This window comes from Octodon degus, unplaced genomic scaffold (assembly GCF_000260255.1).
Source record: "Octodon degus isolate 3935 unplaced genomic scaffold, OctDeg1.0 scaffold00056, whole genome shotgun sequence".
Lineage (NCBI taxonomy): Eukaryota > Metazoa > Chordata > Mammalia > Rodentia > Octodontidae > Octodon > Octodon degus.
The window spans coordinates 10811091-10816805 of NW_004524632.1; positions in this window are offsets into that span (position 1 = coordinate 10811091).

Sequence of the window (5715 nt, forward strand, 5' to 3'; positions counted from 1 at the left end):
TGAGCCATCTCACCAGCCCCAACAAGCACAGAATTCTACCGCACTTAACATATGCAATGTTATCTACTGGGTCACCATGTAACTACTTTAAATACTGCCTGTTTATTTGCTGAGTTTCTGAGATAGCCTCACTAGGTAGCCCAGACCGGCCTTGAGCTCACGGCAATCCTTCCGCCTCAGCCTCCGAGTGCTGGGATCACAGGTGTGTGCCACCACGCCTGGCATAAATACTCAATTTGGACCAGTTGGACTTTCTCCCCAGTTTCTATGATTGCAGCATAAATCTGTGTCACACGGGAGCCAGTGGACTGCCTGAACCTCACCCCTTGGGCTGGCCAGCCACCGGGCGCCCCTGAGCCTGTGCCGACCATGGCCCCTGTCCCCAACCTGTTTCTCTGCCTGTCAGCAGGCAGGGCCATCTCAGCGAGTGTCGCAGGGCCAAGGCGTGATCTGGGCCTCAGGGCCAACTCGAGCTGCTCTGCAGGTGGACGCAGATCCACCCGGAAAATCTCCCGCTTTGACTCAAGGCCAGACTTAAAGCGGATGGAGGAGGCGACGCTGGGCTCCTGGACACAGGGGCGTCTACACGGCCTCACGCATCTGCAGGTGACTGGGTGAGCCCACCAAAGCAAACAGGCCTGGGACACTGGGGAGGCTGAGACAGGAGGATCACAGCGCATCCCAGGCCAGCCTGGGCTACACAGCAAAGCCCCGCCTAAAACCCAACCAACCAAACACCTCACACATGATTTCTAATTCACAAAAAAACGGGAAAGGGATATTTTAGTGAATAAATTCAGTGGTCGACATTTTAACCAACAGATCAGACACACCTTCAATCATGGGACAAACTGACACAGGTGCCTCTGGCTACATGGCGAGGAAATGCAAACAGAACAAAAACCACAAAGAAATACGGAGAAACAATCCACAGGTGGATGAATCAAAAAGTCCAACTCGCAGGGTTCCTAAGAATGACAGCGGGCTGGGAAGATGGCCTGGCAGTCTAAGCCCTGCCTGGCAAGTGCAAGGACCCGAGCTTGATCCCCACTACTGCACGTCAGGCCAGCCCTGAAACCTGCGTGTTGGCACACGCCGGTAATCCCGGCGCTGGAAGGCTGGCCAAAAAGCTCAGCGGATTAAAGCGCCTGCTCAGGCAGATGCAGGGGCCGGGAGCTTGATCCCCGGGCCTGCCGTGCCGGCCCCACCCCCAGGGGGCCTTGAGAGGGAAAATGCACTGGGCCTGGTGGTACACACCCGTAATCCCAGCACTTGGGAGGCTGTAAACTGGAGGGTCACTAAAGAGTAGCCCCTGTAGACCCTGTCCAAAAATACAAATAATGATAATAAAAGAAATCCCAGCGCTGAGGAGGCTGAGACAGGAGGATTGCTATGAGTCCATGCTGTGTAGTGAAACCCTGTACCAAATAAATAAACAAATAAATAAAGGAGAGGAGAAGGTACAACAGTTCTAGACTGAAGAGACAATAGCCCTCAAGAGTGTAATTTAAAAACAAAACTGCCACTCGGAAGGACACTACGAGATAATTAAGGAAACTCAAGCTGGGCCTGGTGGTGGGTGCCGACTGTCCCAGCGCCCTGGGAGACTGAAGCAGGAGGATTACAAACTCAAGGTCAGTGCCGGCAAGTTAGCCAAGCCCTGTCTCAGAGAAAAAGAGCTGGGGCCGACGCCCGGGGCAGGGCACTTGCCTGGCACGAGCAAGGCCCTGAGTTAAATCCCCAGTACAAAAAAAAAAAAAAAAAGTTCAACGGAGCTTGTGCTGTCCGATCCGCACACTAAAGGCAAATAGCAGAAAAAGGTCACAAGAAGTGCAAACACCCCGCCACACAGCAGGGCAGAGCGGGGCGGGAGCTCTGGGCCGTTCTTGTGCAGTTCTTCCATTTGCTGAATCCTGCCGAAAGCGTTCAGACCTGAGGGCTGGGGAGTCGGCGTGCGCGTGGTGCGGGGAGGCCCGGGGCTCGATCCCGAGCACCACCGGCAAGAACAACAGAAACCCAGCCCTGGAGGCGTGAACTTCACGGGCCAGGGGGTGCTGCTGAGGGTCCTGCAGGACTCAAGGTTTGGGTTTTTTGTTTTGTTTTTGTTTCTGGAGTCCTGGTCTCATTATGTAGCCTAGGCTGGCCTTGAAGGCAAGGTACCCTCCTGCCTCAGCCTCGCGAGGGCTGGGGTGACAGGCGTGCGCCACCACACCCAGCCGCGTCTGCTTATGTTGCATGAAGCATCAAAGCCCAAAGCTGGTGCCTGCCCTGGACTGGACAGAGTGGGACAGTTTTAAGGGACCAGACAGCCTCCCCAAGGGAGCCTGAGATGACCCGTACCCACCCCTGCGGTCTTCTGAGCACCACCTCTGCCATCAGCAGAATCCAAGAAAGAGAGTGAGGAACAGCACACGGGCGGAGCACGCAGCCCCGGAGCCCGTAGTCAGCACACACCAGCACAGACCAATGCAGCATTTGACGTTTTTCTTCAGGACAGTGTAATACTAGGACCCGGAAGGCTGAGGCAGGAGGATCTCAGAGTTTGGGGCTAACGTGGGCAAACATTATGAGTCCCTTTCTCAAAAACAAAAAGAGTAAAAAAAGGGAAGCTAAATATGTTTTAGTTAAAAGTAACAGAAGACTAAGCCAGCTGGGATGGCACATGTCTGTAATCCCAGGAGGCTGAGGCGGGAGGGTGGTGAGTCCAAGGCCAGCCAGGGTAACTTCCCTGATTCAAATTTAAAAAAAAAAAATTAAAATTAAAAATATATAACAACCACTTTTGATTTCCTATCATCTTGTTTTGAAATTCTGTATGGTTTTTTTTTTAATTTTTATTTATTTATGTGTGTGTGCGCATGTGGCCAGCTCAGCCCACCAGGGGGCGGGGCTGGCTGGCATGTGGTGCTGGGGGATTGAACCGCGGTCCCTGTGCTTTTGCTAAGCTTGTTCTAAGTAGGTGCTTTAGACCACTAAGCCATCTCACCAGCCCTCTGTATGGTTTTTAATGTTTACAGATTTTTAAAAATTCTCTTTCAAAAAAATTAAAGTAAGAAAGGCTGGGTGTGCAGCTCAGTGGCAGGGCAGTGGCTTACCACACAGGCCCCGGGTTCCATCCCCAGCACTCAACAGAAAAAGTCGAAAATCTCCTCCTATGATCCCAGCCTCAGGAAGCTGAGGCAGGAGGATTACTGGGAGCTCAGGGCCAGCCCGGCTGCGTGCAAGCTGCTCTCGGAAACCTAAATACATAAATGAATAAACAAGCAAACCGAACCTTCTCCTGTGTGGAAAGGCTTTGCAGCCAGCCCCCGGCTGCTGCCCAGGGCGCCCGAGCGCAGCCGGCCACACGCGGGCACCGTGCTCCGCACCCCGCTACGGTGCGTCCTCCCGGGGCAGGCTGACCTGGGCAGCTGTGCTGAGACAAACAAACGGCATCTGGGAGGTGTCCTGTCTTAGGACACGGCCAGGAAAACTGCCAGGAAGAAGGTCGTCTGGGAGGGGAAGTAATCTTGTCATCCGGCCATTCAGTGGAGAGATGAATTGAAATTGTACCCAAAGGGCCAGGAGTGGTGGCGCTCGCTGTCACCCCAGCACTCCAGAGGCTGAGGCGGGAGGATCCCCACAAGCTGGAGACTGGCCTGGGTGAGTTCAAGCCCAGCCTGAACCGCATGGTGAGACCCTATCTCAAAGAAACAGGCAAAATCGTGCACGAAGGCATCACCCTGGCTGGGCTTTGCCTAACGGGTCCCTCTGCTGAGTGGAGGGCTGTTCCCAGGAGCCCCTGCAGGCTGTGCACTCTCCAGATCCCCCGCCGGTGGTGCCCACAGTGACAGTGACAGCGGCAGCACCACCGTGTGCAGAGGAGGCCGCTGTTACAGGAAGCAGCAGCCGGCAGCGATTTCCTTCCCGAAGGTCAGCTGCCTACGACGCCCAAACAGCTCTCGACCTCTGGGCTCCCGCCCCCGAGTGCGAGTGCGCAACGGAGGCGCAGCTTCCAGTAAAACTGGGAGGAAAACAGCCACTGTGCCCAGCCTCCACCAGCCACCCCCTCCGGCTGTCACCTCCAGGAAAGGCAAGGCCGGGCACGCCCAGAGGGGCGGTGGACAGGGACAGGCCTGGACCAGTATCACGCAGCCCATCCACTGGATGGCCCCATCTAAAGACAAGAGGGCATCTTAGAAGCCACGAATGAGACCACGAAGGAGGCCTCTCATGGTCACACAGAACAGTGTGTCTAGCTTTCCTTTGCTCTAACTAAGGTCGGAACACTTGTCCCACACATCAGGGCCCCTGTGGGCCTCGTGCGCCGCCACAGACGTGGACCCGGGGGGGCACCTGCAGTCCCAACACTCAGGAGGCTGAGGCAGGAGGACCGCCGGCAGCTCCAGGGCTCCATATTGAGAGCCTGTCTCAAGAAAACCAAACCAAACCAGCAAATCTACAATGAATGTGCAGTTCCTTAGATTGGACGTGCAGGAAAGACAGCTAAGCTAGTAGTGAAAAGGGAAAGCAGACGGGAGACAGGACTGCCAAGCTCTGGGTGACCTCGAACTGTCAGGAACAGCACTGGGGGCCCAGCACCCCCGCAGAACCAGCACCTGGGTTTGTCCCCCCCGATGCAGGGTGGGCCACGCATCCACAGGAAGCCACCTGGGCCTTTTAACCCCCTCCCCTCGTCGCCGCAGTTCCTGCCTCCTCTGCGCAGTGCAACCGACCCGGCGGCTCCCGTGCCGGGCACAGGCGCTGCTCGCCGCCACTTTCGGTGGAGGTGGCAACTGGAACACTGGGCTTGCTGTGACACAAGCTCCCAGCCCTTGTTCTGAAACGCTGGCGCTTGGTGATGGGACGTCTTTGGTTCTTGGTTTGTGGCGCCGGGGATCGAACCCAGGGCCTTCGTCCGGAGCTGCACCCTCAGCCTTCTGAGACGTTCCGAAAATGCGCAACAGGAGCGTGCTGAGTCGCCCCGTGCTCTGGGAGGGCGCCGACTCGCAGCCTGCCTCCCCGTGCGGGGCTCCAGGCGGGAGCGCGGCGGCGAGGAAGGTCCCCACCCGCCGGGGCCAGCCCAGGAGAGCAGTGCCCGGAGGCGGGCCGCCAGCCGGGAAGCGAGGTCCAGGGGTGACCGGAAATCCCAGCCGGAGCCGCGAGGGGCTGCAGCCTGGCGGCCTGGCACGGGACGGCGGAGGCAGGAGGACCACGGTGGCTTTGGCACCAGCCTGACCACCCGGCGAGAGCTCGTCTTAAAAACCAAAGCAAGCCAAAGCAAGCCAAGCCCAACAAGGCCAAGAGGGCCCAGAACGGCCTCCCTCAGCTCAGCTCCGGTGGAGCGGGGAGTGGCCAAGCCCAGCACAGTGCCCGGGCAGGGACACCTTCCATAAGGCCGGCGCCTCGGTCACGACCACATGGGGTCTGACCAGCAATGTGACACTTCCTGCAACGCCGGGGCTGGCACATGAGGCCCCAATCCCTGAGCGGTTCCCCTCAGCTGTACTCATGTCCACTATGAGTACCGCAGATCACAGCAGACCAGAATTTTCTAATGGCAAAAAACTATTTTCCGCAGAGGGACGGCACCATTAATGCAATGAAAATACAGCTACTGCAGCCAGTGACCGCGGTTGCGCACGCCTGTGACCCGGACCTGGGAGGCTGAGGCAGGAGGGTTGCTTCCAGCTCCAGACCAGTCTGGGCTGCAAAGTGGGCTCAAGGTCCGCCTGA